At 41.5% G+C, this 17734-nt stretch overlaps 1 long non-coding RNA gene across 1 annotated transcript; it reads right to left on the bottom strand.

Moving 5' to 3' along the window:
- Window positions 1-3856: 3856 nt before the first annotated feature.
- LOC143773681 (uncharacterized) lies at window positions 3857-4154 on the bottom strand. Its single transcript, XR_013215300.1, has 3 exons — window positions 4142-4154; window positions 4043-4107; window positions 3857-3910 (listed from the first exon to the last, which is right to left on the bottom strand). It is a non-coding gene; the product is annotated as an uncharacterized LOC143773681 (long non-coding RNA).
- Between the last annotated feature and the right edge of the window lie 13580 nt (window positions 4155-17734).

Genomic DNA, 17734 nt, shown 5'->3' with positions numbered 1-17734 from the left:
AGAAGAAAAATAACCACAAGCCATTTGAACAAATACAGCAAAATACCATTCTAAAGATGTAGCTTTCCTAGTTGAAGAATGTCCCAATATTCTGTATGCACTATTTTGGATCCATTGCTTAATGTAATGCCACAAATATCTCTGAAGAAAAATGTGGAATACCATGGGGTTTGATTTGTCTATGTATTAACCTCATTATTTTCCTATCATGTAATTTAAATAAAATATTTCACCCTATATACATTCCTCCAAATAATTTATGATGACAATGTAAAGTCATGACAGCATGACAGGATGATTCCAAATGACTTGGTGTTTTCAGTTTGCTTAATGAGAAACTTGCAGCACATTGTATGAGCATACATTGATACAAGTCATTTATTGTATTGCTGCCCAAGTAATTCATCATAATAACGCTTTAAATAAATAGGACTTAAATATATGCCACTTAGTTAACTGATGACAGCTACAGTGCTCTAGAAGCCCTTAGTTAGATGTAGGAATGCCACTGAAGGCCAAACAGAAAGACAGTCACAAGTTTGTTTGCTAGTAGACTCCTAGGGAGCTGAACACAAAAATCCAATAAATAATTAGCTCTCCTGTGACAGGCTTCTGAATTACTCTGATACATTAATTGGACAAAATTAGCATGAATTAAGGCAAATAAGTATAACATGTAATTTATTACTTACTAAGCATGGTGCTGCAGTGGAAGTCTTAGATTTCCCCTAAGATTGCTTTAACTGTTATAATGCATTTCTTAATTTACTCTGTGGAAAATCAATTTTTTCAGAGTTCATTAAGCACCAATATGTTACAATGCAAATCCTTGGAGAATAGAGCTACAATATATTATGCAAATCCATGCCAATGTGGTACCAATATGTAAACAGCAATAAAGACACTGTCAGCCTGTTACTGACAGACAACACATGGAACTGGATAGCAATGCATAACCTATGTAACTGCACTTCTCAGTCTTTGTCTCACATCTTCGTAATCCTGGATTGCCGTCATGAGACCTGTTCTCCTGTGGTGGTCTTGTGTAATTAAACTATATAAATATACTAAATAAAAACTATTAAAAGTTATGACTGATGCCAAAATATTGAAAATATATGTGAAAGACTTGACACCTATCAATCTCCCTTGTTAGTGGATTTCATTTCCATAGATATGAAGATGACTTTTTGTAAAATGTGTGCAGCTTTACTGAAAATCTTTGCTGGAATTTGACTTTCTCTTCTGATATGTCTACTCTATATCTGGTACTCAACTCTTTTTGTTTCCCAAAACTAGGCACCCTTCTTGCTTCTTTATTCTGTTGAACCGTCAGCCCTAATATTCACATTATATATTTATATATTTATAATTTATAAGAAAGAAACCATTATTTTGTGAGGCTCAGTTGCAAGATTTTTATCTTCTATGTGTCCATGTAAGGAGACCCAGGATTGGGTAGACTACAATTTGATTGAATTTGGAATTGAGTCATTAGCCAAGTTTGAGCAAGTTTGAGCAAATATATGGGTAGACTCATTTCAAAGGACTGTCAACTTTCAGGTAGGTGTGGAAAAACCTGATGCATAATGTCATACTTGCCCATTACTTTTCATTTTTTATAAACTGAAAGAAAAAGTTATTCCCTGTAAGGAGTAATGTCACTTCTTGAAAAGAAATACCTGCTTCCTTCACCTAAAGAACATCTCTCACAAATGTCTTTCCAAAATTGTTCACGCTTAGGCCACTGGAGCATGTCTACTCTGCAAAAAGAAAATAAATATCATAGTTGTCGTCTGCGTACATAATCCAGGTCCATCTTTCTTCACGACCACCTAACCCTGTCCGAACCAATTACCACCCAACTCTACAGTCACTGCTGAACATTGTGAGATGTCTCTTGAACCATCTATCCACTTTCTGGGAATGCATTCTAGTCAAGGCTTGGGCAAAATTTACATATAAAACAGCTCCAAAGAATAAAAAAAAAATGACCACACTTTGCCTGGCCAGCTACCCATTTTGCTGCCTGGCCACAGCCTAAATTTTTGTCTCTCACCCATGGACACTTCATCGGTCCTCGGCCACAGTACTCCCTGAAGTAATCCCAGATGCAGTAAGGGGTCAGTCTCATCTCTGATAATTCCTTGGATAAGTCCTTATCCAAGGGTATAAGCACTACTTTTGGCTGTCTTTTCTATCTCTACAGGAAGGGGATTATGCCTGAAACTTGCTTAGCCACAATAAGGTATTGTACGAAGTATTCACAATTTCTCCCATATATTCATAATGTAAAAATGACTGCAGTGTGCAACCTCTTCAAATATTGCTCAGAAGAAATATACCGTATGTCTACTAGCGGGCAAGATAATCTTCATATATAATTTGTTAAAAAGAAAAAGTTGAATTTAACCTATAGTAAACTGTTGCATGCCTAATTTTAATAGTGCAGTGACTGTCTTTCTGTCGAAAGCTATACTTGCATAGGGATATGGTTTAAGGTATAGGCGGGTGAAAAATAAACTCAGTGGAGCATTACAGGAAATCATCCTATCAAGCAAATGTAATTAAACTCATTGATATCCCTTTGATTTCACCAGAAAAGAAGAGATCAATCACAGTCACCAGATGCCTCGCTAGACCTTTTCTTTCTGCTTCATCAGATCAACAGAGCAAATTTGACCTGTCTTTGGACATAATATTAGGACCTGTTTTTGATTTATTGTATCACTAAAGTAACTTTTTTATGCTTAAGTCAAGCACAGACAAGCAGGCATTTATTTTAGTAATGTTAGCACACACCATACGTTGAAAGTTCATTCATTGCTTTTTATGCAAGAAAGTGATCTAATTGTAGATGAGTCCTTGCCATCAATCCAGAATGGGCAACTGATCTAAATATCTGCATCTAGATTTTCCACATTGCACTTATAATACATATTATATTTCATTTTTGATATTTGGCATTTGTTACTATCTTTACTGAATGTAAACGCTGTGAATCATGTTGGCACTAAATAAATACAGTAGTTTCCTTTATGCTATGTTGGCATGGATTTAACAAGACTATCATATTACTACTAGTAATAATGATAGTAATAATTCTAATGTAACATACACTAATTTACTATTTTTGAAGTATAAACTTTTAACGCAAAGTCACAAGATTTAATGTATAATTATTAGTTATGCCAAATGTTCATCTGAAATCTTTTGTCTTAGTATTATATGGAGAGGATGCAATGCTATATGCCAATTCGTTCATATTTCTTAGCAAGAGCTGTGATATAGCATATTTAAAACTCTAAAAAAAGATTAGTACGTTCTCAAGCTTTATTTGGAAACTAGCTGAAGAGCCCGGCGTTGCCTGGGCATAGTAAATATCTGTGGTTAGTTATAGCACCTCACTTCTCTTATTTTCCCATCACGCCTCTCATTTTCCCCATCACATCTTTCATTTTCTCCCTCACACCTCTCATTTTCTCCCTCACACCTCTCATTTTCCCCCTCACTCCTCTTATTTTCCCCCTCACTGCTCTCATTCCCCCCTAACACTTGTCATTTCGACCTCACATCTGTCATTTTCCGATCACTCCACTATTTTCCCTCACTCCTCTCATTTTGCACTCACACCTTTTCATTTTCACCTCACACCTCTCATTTTCACCTCAGTATATACATGTTTGTCATCTCCCTTATATATAGTATACACCTGTATGTCATCTCCTGTATATAGTATATACCTGTATGTCATCTCCCCTGTATATAGTATATACCTGCTGTCATCTCCCCTGTATATAGTATATACCTGATGTGTCATCTCCCCTGTATATAGTATATACCTGTATGTCATCTCCTCCTATATATAGTATATACCTGTATGTAATCTTCTCCTGTATATAGTATATACCTGTGTGTCATCTCACCTATATATAGTATATATCTGTGTGTCATCTCCTCCTGTATATAGTATATACCTGTATGTCATCTCCTCCTATACATAGCATACACCTGTATGTCATCTCCTGTATATAGTATATACCTGTATGTCATCTCCCCTGTATATAGTATATACCTGCTGTCATCTCCCCTGTATATAGTATATACCTGATGTGTCATCTCCCCTGTATATAGTATATACCTGTATGTCATCTCCTCCTGTATGTAGTATGTACCTGTATGTCATCTCCTCCTCTATATAGTATATACCTGTGTGTCATCTCTCCTGTATATAGTATATATCTGTGTCATCTCCTCCTGTATATAGTATATACCTGTGTGTCATCTCCCCTGTAAATAGTATATACCTGTGTGTCATCTCCTCCTGTATATATCTGTATGTCATCTCCTCCTGTATTATACCTCGTTCACACGTTATTTGGTCAGTATTTTTACCTCAGTACTTGTAAGCTAAATTGGCGGCCTGATAAAGCCCCAGCCAACAGTAAGCCCACCCCCTGGCAATATATATTAGCTCACACATACACATAATAGACAGGTCATGTGACTGACAGCTGCCGGATTCCTATATGGTACATTTGTTGCTCTTGTAGTTTGTCTGCTTATTAATCAGATTTTTATTTTTGAAGGATAATACCAGACTTGTGTGTTTTAGGGCGAGTTTCGTGTGTCAAGTTGTGTGTGTTGAGTTGCGTGTGGCGACATGCATGTAGCGACTTTTGTGAGATGAGTTTTGTGTGGCGACATGCGTGTAGCAACTTTTTGTGTGTCGAGTTGCATGTGACAGGTTAGTTTAGCAAGTTGTGTGCAGCAAGTTTTGCGCATGGCGAGTTTTGCGCGTGGCGAGTTTTATGTGTGGTGCCTTTTGAGTATGTGCAAGTTTTGTGTGAGGCAACTTTTGCATGTGTTGCAACTTTTGTGCATGTGGCAATTTTTCCGCGTGTGCAAGTTTTGCATGTGGCGAGTTTTCTATGAGATGAGTTTTGCATGTGTGGCGAGTTTTGCATGTGGAGAGTTTTGCGCGTGGCAAGTTTTGAGCAGCGACTTTTGTGTTTCGACTTTTATGTGATGAGGTTGGTGTATGTGTGGTGAAATGTGCGCTGAGGGTGGTATATGTGTTCGAGCACGTGGTAGTGTGTGGCACATTTTGTGTGTGTGTTCATATCCCCGTGGTGGTGTGATTATCCCATGTCGGGGCCCCACCTTAGCAACTGTACAGTATATACTCTTTGGCGCCATCGCTCTCATTCTTTAAGTCCCCCTTGTTCACATCTGGCAGCTGTTAATTTGCCTCCAACACTTTTCCTTTCATTTTTTCCCCATTATGTAGATAGGGGCAAAATTGTTTGGTGAATTGGAAAGCGCGGGGTTAAAATTTCACCTCACAACATAGCTTTGACGCTCTCGGGGTCCAGACGTGTGACTGTGCAAAATTTTGTGCCTGTAGCTGCGACGGTTCAGATGCCAATCCCGGACATACACACATACACACATACACACATACACACATTCAGCTTTATATATTAGATTAAATATGCTATTAAAATCCGAAGAGACCTGTCTTGCCCAATATGCCAAGCTAGGATGGTATAAAGGACCACAACAGAGTTCCTTATACAAATACATGAGGATCTTTCTTTCCACTTATAACTAGAGATGAGTGAACCTTTCAAGGTTCGGTTTGGTTCGATTAGCCAAACGGTTAGACATTTGCTGAACATGTTTGTCGAATGGTTTGACGAACATACCCGAGCGCCATTAGATTCAATGGGAGACCAAACCAAATGTTAACACAAAACCTTAAGGGGTGACAAATTTTTTTTCAAACAGCTTACATTAGGGGTAGACACCATGAAAACTGGCATCAATTGACCCACATTAGCAAATTAAAATGGTACAGCAGCAGTCAGCCATTGGCCATGCATGAGTTATCAAGGTCTGGCCCAGCATTTACAGCTTGGAATTGAAGTTTCAATAAGTTTCAATGATGTCCTAGTGGTTAAGAGAGCATTGTAAGCCTTCTTAGCTGGGAGACCTGATACCTCATGCAGCACCTCCAAATTTTTTTTCTTATTCCAGCCACACTTAGATGGCACAAACATCAGTTTCATAGACTATGATTGCTAGAAAAATTCAAGGAAAGTAACACAGATTGTTGACTGATCAATTGACCCACAGTAGAACCTTTTATAATGGCACAGAAACAGTCAGCCATAGGCCGTGCGTGAGGTATCAGGGTCTGGGACAGCAGAAACAGCTCGGAATTGAAGTCTTAATATGGACCTGGTGGTTAAGAGAGCCATGTAAACCTTCCTGATGAAGAATTCATCCAAAACTTGCATCAGGGTGTGCACCGCACCTCTTTCTTGGGACCACCACCACCACACCTCTTTGATAGGCAATGCTCATCTTTGTTAATATTATGTTGTGCATACCGATGGATATAATCTTCTGTACTTTAACGGTTTAGTCACTGACCTCTGGTATCATTCTATGGGACTTTGAATTATGAGATTTGAGCTGTACTTATATATTGGATATATTATTATAGACAATTATTGTCTGACGTGTATTTATTTGATTATTATAGATATATATCTTTGTGTGGCATATTATTTTGGTATCATTTGGGACCTATCTATATCATCATTATTCAATTATTTTATTGTGATGTATTTTTATCTATAAGAATTTAGTCCCTTTTGCACCTTATAATTTATACTGTGATCCCCATCTTGTTTTTAATTATCCAATTGTGTTTTTTCTAATTCTTATTGTTATATTTTATGTGTGCGGGCACTCTTTTGCACATAGTGCAAATGTTTTTGCCAATTCACCTCCAATAAAGGCATTTTTATCTTTATACAATGTTGTCCCTCTTTCATATTTTTGTATATACTATTTATTATTTTATTATTAACGTTTTTTGTAATTTGTCTATTATTTTTTATTTTCCATTGTAATCCACATCCAAGTGTTAGGTTTACACCCTGGGGGCTGTATACCCATGTCTATACCTGTATCTTACCTATCTTGTTTCTGGCACCCTGGGGGCTGCATTCCCAGATATGAATTGTTTATCTTACACGTCTCGTTTAAGTCACCCTGGGGTCTGTATACTCAGGCCTGAGTCCTGCATCCTGAACTTGTACCTGTGTTTGTCTTTGTCTGTACTAAGTCCTATTCCTGAACCTGTTTGTATCCTAGTCAGGATCTTTCCCTACACTGTTGTGTCTGTCCTTTTTGCTACTCCTTATCCTTGCCTTATCTCTGCACAACATTAGTGTCCTTGGTGTTCGCGTGCTACTTCATTGTAAGTATTTGTGTGAATCTGGTCCTGTCTGCCTCTGCTCTATACCTGTGGCTCTGCTCTTGCTCCACATCTGTGGCTCTGCTCCTGCTCTGCATATGCGGCACCTTGTTTGTCCAGTCTTAACTGGGTCCTATCTGTTCCCGTATTCGTGTTGTACCCGCTTGTGTTCTAGTCTTTCCTGAAACTGTTTCTAGTCTGAATGCAGTTCTACCTGTCCCTGTATCAACTTGTACATGCCTGTGTCCAAGTCTTTACCTAACCTGTCCCTGCTCAAGCAGTCTGAGCTAGGTTCTACCTGTCCCTGTATCTCACTCGCACCTGCCAGTGTCTCAATCCTTTCTGAAGCAGTTTCTGTTCCTCCAGTCTGATCTGTGCCAGAGTGTCTGCCATACCCACCTGCCTGCCAGAGGGTCAACTGTGTCTGCCTGCCTGCCAGAGTGTCAGCCGTGCCTGCCTCTACATCACCCGTGCCCACCAGTACATGCTAGCCTATACTTCAGCTATCTACAGTACTTGCCTGAATCTGTCGTTACAGTGTCCTGTCCCACTGTGGGGTAAGCTGATACTGCAAGAACCCGCCCTGGAGTGGTATAAGTGGCATCAATTTCCACAGCGTAAAAACAGTATAATAAGCCTCTGACATATCTTCCACTACAGGCAACTAACCAGATGGATATCCAACTTGGAGTCTCCACATTTCAAAAAATAGTTTGTAATATCAGCAACAGTAGCAACAGCAGGCACAGAAGACATCACAAAGATGGCACAGACTGCAATAACGTGAGATCAATACATGACACTAAAAACGACACCATGCCTAGTCTGCCCAATCTGCGACTGGGGTATAAAAGGCATTTGAGATCCATGACTTGTTCATTTTGATGAATTTGGAAATTTGGAAATGTTTGACACTGGGGGAAAGAAGGGTGATAGGGGCGCCACCTCTGAGGATTGTTCTGTGTATGATGTTAAGGTGGAGGAAGAGGAGAGGCTACTTGATGTAACGTTTGCCATCCACTGAAGCACATGCTCTTTCTGAGCCTCATCTACAAGGCTTACCACTGTATGTTTGCCAAATAAAAGGAGTTGAGTAGCCTGGCCAGTAACAGATGTTGTCAGTGGTCTCTGGAAAAGTTGAGACAGTGTTTGTTCAGTTTGGTATCTATTCACATTAACACCTAACCCACATACACATCGAACGCCAAGCCTATTACCTCTTTCACCACGACCTCGCTTTTTCCCACTCATATTGTAAGTAACCTTCCTCTCTTGTAACCTGCTGTTTCACAACCTTAGGCCCAGAGCTGTCAATCACCTGTCACTAAATGTACAACCACTATTTATTTTATTAGATAGTGTGCCTGATTAACACTGTTATGCCTAACAATCTGGCCTTCTGAACTGTCCCTGAAACACATTTTAATCACAAACAATTTGGAGTAGCTAATTGGGCATCATGGCTGCACCCCAATATTAGGCCTAATGATTTTTAAGAGGAAATCTGGCCTTCTGATTTGTCACTAAAACACAGTTTTATTACAAATGATTTGAGTAGCTAATTGGGCCTCATGGCGGCACCCCAATATTAGGCCTAACGATTTTTAAGTGGGAATCTGGCCTTCTGATTTGTTACCAAAACACAGCTTTATCACAAATGATTTGGAGTAGCAAACGTGGCAGTTTTTGCACAATCTACTTTGATGCTGGAAGATAGATTTCTCCCAGGACGGGATCTTACATATTTAACTGAGAAGTTCACTTTCAGCACCAGCACTAGAGCAGGAGGGACATCTCTGCACTGTGACACTGAAACAATGGGGCCAGCATAACAAGATGTCCGCTTTTCATTTGGCCAGGGACATGTGACTTCGGTAGTCAATCACAGAAGACCTGGTGTTATGACATTGTGGATGGTTTCTGCTCCCTGATTGGCTGCTGGAATCAACTCACATAAAGTTAAGGAAAAAAGAGTGTGCCACTCCTCTAACCTCTCCACATCTCCTCCCCTTATCAAACATGTCCCTCCTTCCCCCCGCTCATCCTACAGCACCACTATCCTAGCCAAAGTAATAACCAAAGCATTAGTGAAAACGCGATGATTTACTGAACTGGGACCGAATTTGGCCAACTTTGAGTAAAAATGCTCGTGAAAGTGAACACAAATCCGAATGTGCTATGTTCTGCCAAATTTAAGAATTGATGAACGTTTCTGGAACACATTCACTAATCTCTACTTATATCGGCTACATTATTATTTTGAAATAAAACACCAATTAAAAATATTGTATGACTGTCACTATTATTTATTTAGTGACTTTAGTAAATTCAGTTTATTACACTGGAATTGAAATCAATTTAGAAAAGGAGCTTAATGTTTTGGACTCCACTGCATTTGAATTTTTTATATATTGAATATAACAATCTAGGATGTTATCTCCACTTTTTAATATAAAACATTTCAAATAGTTCCACTTCACAAGCTGATTAAGTGGTACAATTTAGTATTTTCATATATAAAAAAAAGAAAAAAATTATTTCTCCAACCATTTCCTGTAAAGTGCAAGAGGGTGGATGTATTATTTTACTATTGAATTTGGTTTGGGGCTATGCAGAAGTGCTAAATCAAAGACTTTATGGGATTATTTGTTCTTCATTTTTAACGGCAACAAGGAAATCAGAACATTGACAGAGGGATTCCTTAAGTTGCAGATTTTCAAATGTTCAATATCAATATCTGATGGAGGACAAACTGGACAATAAAAAGCATACAGCAAAACCAGAAGGCTGTATTATAATCACTGTATTGTACTGTTCAGTAATAGGTGAAAACAGAATATGTTCATTCACATGTGGGCAAACAGGCACAGTTCAATTCAGACCAAGATCATTAGCTATAGAAGGAAATGCCTTGTCATTTTCAATGCTAAAACAACATACATAACACTGTGGTATATATTTTCAAAAGTTGTTAGGCTGAGATATGAAATGAGTCATTCCTCAATTATTTTGACCTCCTGAATTCAAATCTGACAATGAAAAATTTTACTTGGCTCTCGTTTCTATGATATCAAACAGTTTTAGATTTACTGCTACATATAATTAATGCATAAACGTTTCAGTACTTTGAAACATTTTTATTTTTGCAAATATAAAAAATATTTTGCTATGTCAATTTTCTAATATTTATGTAGAAGAAATGTATAAAAGGAGGTCCTGGTCAAGGACACCTGACAACAGAGCCATGGCATTAGCTCTGATTGAAACTGTTTTTTGATACATTATGGATCCTATCACTGTTCTGACAGGGAAACTGCAGCAACTCAGCCTGGAGATGGCAGATCTACTGAGTGTCGCTTTGCAGCACCCTAACACACACGGTTTGGGGACCGTGACTCCCAGGCAACCCTTAATGGAACCCAAGATCGTTTTGCCTGACAGGTTTTCTGGGGTGTGTGACAAGTTTGTTGTTTTCAGAGAGGCCTGCAAACTATACTTCAGATTACATCCTTGCTCCTCGGTAACCGAGGAGCAATGGGTAAGGATAATAATCTCTCTCATTCAGGGTGACCCCCAAGCATGGGCATTTTCTCTCCCATCTGACTCCCAGTTGCTCCAGATGGTGGAGGAATTTTCTCTGGCACTGGGCAATATATACGACGACCCGACCACGTCTCCCTGGCTGAGTTTACACTACGTCAGCTTCAGCAGGGAGACCTGCCAGCAGATGAGTATTGCTCTGAGTTTTGGAGGGGGTCCACTGACACTAAGTGAAATGGCATCACATTCCATATAAAGTTCTGTGAAGGACTATTAGTAAGAATGAAGATGCCTTAGTCTTGTATGAGACTCCTGTTTTGCTTGAGGCAGCCATGTCTCTGGCTATCCTGGTGGATTGCCGTATTCACCAGAGACATAAAGAGATGCCCTCATGTGCAAGAGGTCCAGTGCCAAGGGAAACCTGGTCTGAGTCATCTGAGGAACTCATGCAGTTGGGTGTGGCAACTTGTACTGGAAAGCAGTCTGTTGTTCAGTGCAAAGGAGGAGTATGTTCTTAACATGGTAGAAAGGTCCATTTCATCGGCACATGTTCTTCTCTATCTCACGGTAAACAGCTGCTGGAAAACTAAGGAGCCTGGGTTGCAGGGAGTACAGATGTACATATCTCCTCTGTGGGTAGCACACAATGTTTTTTGCTGGCTGAAATCTATCTAGGCAAAAATAAGGTGGTTATTGCTGCATTTTTGGAGAGGGGTGGGGTTTAACTTGATTGAATCTAAGATTGTCCAGGTTCAAGGCCTGAAACCACATACACTGTCCAGACCTAAAGCCATAATCACCATCAACTCCACACCCTTGAGACAAGGGTATTTTACCCAAACCATCAGAGGGTTACAGGTAGGAGCCATGCACTCAAAATGTATTGACTGCTATGTGTTAGAGGGTCTGCCCTCTCCTGTGGTTCTATGACTTCCTTGGTTCACTCTGCACAACCCTGTGGTAGATTGGCAGACTTGGGAGGTAGTAAAGTGGCGTGAGTATTGTCAACAACACAGCTTGGTCACATGGCTTGCAAAGGTGGATACCCAATCTGTGTCTAAATACCTGTCTGATTTTGGGGATGTGTTCTCAGAGCACGGGTGCCAAGAATTTCCTCACCATCATCCTTATGTCTGCACTGTTAATCTTGTCCCTAGGGTGAACATGCCAAAGAGCAGACTATATAATATCTCTGGTCAAGAGAGGCAGGCTGTGAAGGACTATAAAGTTTGGCAAAGGGTCATACCAGATCATCCTCATCCCCCACTGCCACAGGGTTTTTGCTTTGTAAAGAAGATGGGGGGGTTATGCCTCTGTCTAGATTTCCACAAATTCAATCAGTCCACGGTCTGGGATCCATATCTGCTCCGTTTCATCCCAGACTGCTTTAATCAGATTGTAGGAGAAAAATAATTTCATAAACTAGATCTCAGGGGAAGCATATAATCTATCTCATTTGTATTAAAGAAGGGGATTAGTGGAAAACAGCTTTCTATATGCCTGAGTGACACTATGAGGACTGTATGATGTCATTTCTGCTGATGGATGCTCCCACCGACTTTTAGCACTTTGTAAATGAAATCTTTAGTAACCTGGAGGGTAGATTTGTTGTAATCTATCTTGATAACATGTTAAGTTATTCACCTTACCTTGAGTCACATCAGGTACTTCTGATGCAGGTCTGACAGAGATTCAGAGACAAAAAAATATTTGTCAAACCAGAGAAATGTATATTCTCGGTTGAGGAGATCCCTTTTCTAGGATATATGTTATTGTCCACTGGTTTTCTCATTGATCTGGCAAAAGTTACGGGTGGTACCAGAGTGGGATCGTCCTGAGGATTTGAAGGTGTTACAAAGGTTTTTGGGTTTTGCCAACTACTACCGTAAGTTCATCAACAACTTTTTGGTAGTGGCCAAACCCCTGACGGATATGACCAGGAAAGAGACAGACTTTTCCAAGTGGTCCAGTCTGGCCAGAGAGGCATTCAATACCATGAAGGAGCATTTTACGTCTGCGTCGATTCTCATGCAGCCTGATGTCACTCAGCCTTTAGTTGTAGAAGTTGATGCATCTGAAGTGGGAGTGGGGGCTGTATTATCACAGTGTACATCTTCTGGTAAAGGGCATCCATGTGCATGCTTTTCTAAAAAACTCATCTGAGTAGAGAAGTTATCACATTGGAACTCTTGGCTATCAAGTGGGCCTTTGAATAGTGGTGTCATTTTCTGGAGGGGGCAGTTCATCTGGTTATGGTAATCAAGGATCATAAGAATCTTGTACATCTAGAACCTGCCAAACGTCTAATACCTCGACAGGCAAGATGGACCTGGTTTAACTTTTTTGTTACATACAGGCCGGGGAACAAGAACAATATTCCTTATCTCGTTGCTTTCTTGAGGGTGGATATAATTGTGAACTGGTTCCTATGCTAGAAAAAAGAAGTGATTATTGTGTCGGTATACACCAATCTTGAAAAAGAGGTTATTGATGCTCAGTGGGACGCCCCTGCTGCTTATCCGTTAGGTAAACTGTTTGTACCAGTGAATCTTTCGTTGACAGTTCTTAGTGAACATCACGATTCAATCTTGGACAGACATCTCAGTAATAAAGCCACCATAGATCTTCTAACTCTGCATTTTTGCTGGTCAAGGGGACATCAGGGAGAATGTAGCCACCTGCAGTGTCTGTGCACGTCCTAAATCCTCACATACTCGTCCATTTGGGTCTCTCCAACCATTGACAATTTCCAGTAGTCCTTAGATGTTTGGTGGGTCCGGACCTGTGTATTGGTGACTGGGTGGGATTGTCCTCAAGGAACATTAAGTTGAAGGTTCCTTTTTGGAAACTGGGTCCCAGGTTCGTCAGTCCTTATAAGATTGTGGCATCATTAATCCCATAGCATTCCACCTTGCTTTGCAGCCCACTTTTAAAATCCAGAATGTGTTTCTTCGATCTCTACTCAAGAAATACGTTGCATCCTCTGTACCATCACTGCTACCATGATCTCCTGTCAGAGTGGACAGAAATTTGGAATTTTGAATAGCTAATATTGTTGATTCTCGCTTAGTTTGTTGGTAATGTTGAGCATTCCGATACTGCAAATATCGGGTATCGGCATTCCAATACTGAGTTCCGATATTTTTGCGATATCGGATACCGGAATTGGAAGTTACCATAGTGCAATTATGCACTATAATGGAGTGTGGGCGGTGCATGGGTGGAGACTGCGTGTGTGTGTGTGCGGGTGGGGTCTGTGTGTGCCTGCCGGGGCTCTGTGCGGCATCCCGGGGCTCTGTGCGGGCATGCCGGGGCTCTGTGCGGCCTGCCGGGGTTCTGTGTGGCATCCCGGGGCTCTGTGCGGCATGCCGGGGCTTTGTGCGGCGTACCGGGGCTCTGTGCGGCATCCCGGGGCTCTGTGCGGCATGCCGGGGCTCTATACGGGGCTCTGTGCGGCGTGTCAGGGCTCTGTGCGGGGCTCTGTGCGGTGTGCCGGGGCTCTGTGTGGCATGCTGGGGCTCTTTGTGGCGAGCCGGGGATCTGTGCGGCGTGCCGGGGCTCTATGCGGCATCCCGGGGCTCTGTGCAGCATGCCGGGGCTCTGTGCGGGCTGCCGGGATTCTGTGTGTGTGTGCAGGCATTGTCCGATGGGACTACAAGTCCCATCGGATGATGCCTGCAACAGTGACAGTGAATGACACATTAGCCAATGATGGGACAGTGGTAGTCCCATCATCCGGCTAATGTGTTGAATGTGAAAAAAAACAAAAAAAACCCATATATACAACATACATACTACATACATACTACATACATACATACTACATACAATACATTCATACATTACATACAATACATACATACAGACATACAGTACATTAAACATAAATTTCATACTCATCATTACTTGTCACTTTGTTCCCCGAAGCCAGTGTCATCTGTAAAAAAGATTAAAATAACAAACAACCAATATACTCCCTGTCCGCAGAAATCCACGAGTGTCCCACGACGATCTCCCATGGAGAACGGCAGTATCAGCTGATGCGACCTCTCTCTAGGGGCTTCAGGAACACAATGACGGGAGGAAGGTATCCTTCTGCACTGTATTCCTCTGCCGCTGAAAAAAATAGTCCCTAGTCTCACTTTATGCATTGCTGTGTGAGAAATTTTCCCATGCAGCAATTGCCATAAAGTGAGACTTTGTCCTAAGGTAATCTCTCAGTGATGCACTGCAGGAGCCATTGTCTCCTGTCAGTGTGTCACTGAGGGTCCTATAGAGCAGTGACATCACCCGATGTCACTGTTCTATAGGGGAGATCGTCGTGGGACACTCGTTATTAATTGGACTACGGCGGACAGGTGGTATACGGTTTATTATTTTAAGTTTTTTTTGCAGGCGCTGAAGTATGGTAAGTATGGCTAAATGTAGAATATTAAAATACTTTTTCCTAATATGTGTGTGTTTTATTAACCCTTTATTACTATTGGATTAATAATGGATAGGCGTCTTATTGACTCCTCTCCGTTATTAACCCGGCTTAATGTCACCTTACAATAGCAAGGTGACAGTAACCCCTTATTACCCCATATCCCACTGCTACACGGGAGTGGGAAGAGAGGGGCTAAGTGCCGGAATTGGCGCATCTTACAGATGCGCCATTTCTGGGGCGGCTGCGGACTGGTATTTGTAGCTGAGGGGTGGGCAATATCCATGGCCCCTCTCTAGGCTATGAATATCAGCCCGTAGCTGTCTGCGTAGCCTTTCTGGCTATAAAATATAGGGGGACCCCAAGTCATTTTTTTGGAGGTCCCCCTATTTTAATAGCCAGTAAAGGCTACGCAGACAGCTGAGGGCTGATATTCATAGCAGGCTACAAATATTGGCCCCCGGCCGTCGGCTTTCCCCCTCTCGCGCAGAAAATTGCGCAGGAGCCCACGACGATCTCCCCTATAGAACAGTGACATCGGGTGATGTCACTGCTCTATAGGACCCTCAGTGACACACTGACAGGAGACTGTTGTGAAATTGGATTTTGGGCTCCCCCGGTGGCCACTGGTGGAATTGAACTGGTGTGCATCATCCTCTCTGTTCACCTGTTTCCATCAGGATGTGGGAGTCGCTATTTAGCCTTGCTCCTCTGTCACTTCCATGCCGGTCAACATTGTAATCAGAAGCCTTTCTGTGCATGTTCCTGCTGCTAGACAACTCCCAGCTAAGTTGGACTTAGTCCTTGTTTGTTTTTGCATTTTGTTCCAGTTCACAGCTGTAGTTTCGTTTCTGTGTCTGGAAAGCTCTTGTGATCTGAAATTGCCACTCTGATGTTATGAGTTAATACTAGAGTCTTAAAGTAATTTCAGGATGGTATTTTGATAGGGTTTTCAGCTGACCATGAAAGTGCCCTTTCTGTCTTCCTGCTATCTAATAAGCGGACCTCAATTTTGCTAAACCTATTTTCATACTACGTTTGTCATTTCATCTAAAATCACCGCCAATATTTGTGGGGGCCTCTGTCTGCCTTTCGGGGAAATTTCTCTAGAGGTGAGCCAGGACTATATTTTCCTCTGCCAGGATTAGTTAGTCCTCCGGCCGGCGCTGGGCGTCTAGGGATAAAACGCAGGCTACGCTACCCGGCTACTGTTAGTTGTGCGGCAGGTTTAGTTCATGGTCAGTTTAGTTTCCATCCTTCCAAGAGCTAGTTCTTATGTTTGCTGGGCTATGTTCTCTTGCCATTGAGAACCATAACAGTTTGACCGGACCAAAAGGGTTAAATTAATTGACAGAGAAAGGAGAGAAAAGAGAAGTCTGCTGAAGATTTTTTTTTTTTTTTTTTTCTCAGTTCTGAGTGTGCTTGTAATTGAATCTCTTGCAAGTCTGCCTATATTGCAGCCTTTCTCTCTCTCTCTCCTTCTAATCCTGGAATGGCTCTGTGTTCACCTGTTTAAAATGGATATTCAGAGTTTAGCTGCAGGTTTGAATAATCTCACCACGAAAGTTCAAAACTTACAAGATTTTGTTGTTCATGTTCCTATATCTGAACCTAGAATTCCTTTGCCTGAATTTTTCTCGGGGAATAGATCTTGCTTTCAAAATTTCAAAAATAATTGCAAGTTGTTTTTGTCCCTGAAATCTCGCTCTGCTGGAGATCCTGCTCAGCAGGTCAGGATTGTGATTTCTTTGCTCCGGGGCGACCCTCAGGATTGGGCTTTTGCATTGGCTCCAGGGGATCCTGCGTTGCTCAATGTGGATGCGTTTTTTCTGGCCTTGGGGTTGCTTTATGAGGAACCTCAGTTAGAACTTCAGGCGGAAAAGGCCTTGATGTCCCTATCTCAGGGGCAAGACGAAGCTGAAATATACTGCCAGAAATTCCGTAAATGGGCTGTGCTTACTCAGTGGAATGAGTGCGCCCTGGCGGCGAATTTCAGAGAGGGTCTCTCTGATGCCATTAAGGATGTTATGGTGGGGTTCCCTGTGCCTGCGGGTCTGAATGAGTCCATGACAATGGCTATCCAGATCGATAGGCGTCTGCGGGAGCGCAAACCTGTGCACCATTTGGCGGTGTCTACTGAGAAGACGCCAGAGAATATGCAATGTGATAGAATTCTGTCCAGAAGTGAACGGCAGAATTTTAGACGAAAAAATGGGTTGTGCTTCTATTGCGGTGATTCAACTCATGTTATATCAGCATGCTCTAAGCGTACTAAGAAGCTTGATAAGTCTGTTTCAATTGGCACTTTACAGTCTAAGTTTATTCTATCTGTGACCCTGATTTGTTCTTTATCATCTATTACCGCGGATGCCTATGTCGACTCTGGCGCCGCTTTGAGTCTTATGGATTGGTCCTTTGCCAAACGCTGTGGGTATGATTTGGAGCCTCTTGAAACTCCTATACCCCTGAAGGGGATTGACTCCACCCCATTGGCTAGC

Source organism: Ranitomeya variabilis, chromosome 5 (assembly GCF_051348905.1).
Source record: "Ranitomeya variabilis isolate aRanVar5 chromosome 5, aRanVar5.hap1, whole genome shotgun sequence".
Taxonomy (NCBI): domain Eukaryota; kingdom Metazoa; phylum Chordata; class Amphibia; order Anura; family Dendrobatidae; genus Ranitomeya; species Ranitomeya variabilis.
The sequence above is the reverse complement of the archived record's forward strand: the minus strand, read 5'-3'. Positions and strand labels throughout refer to the sequence as shown.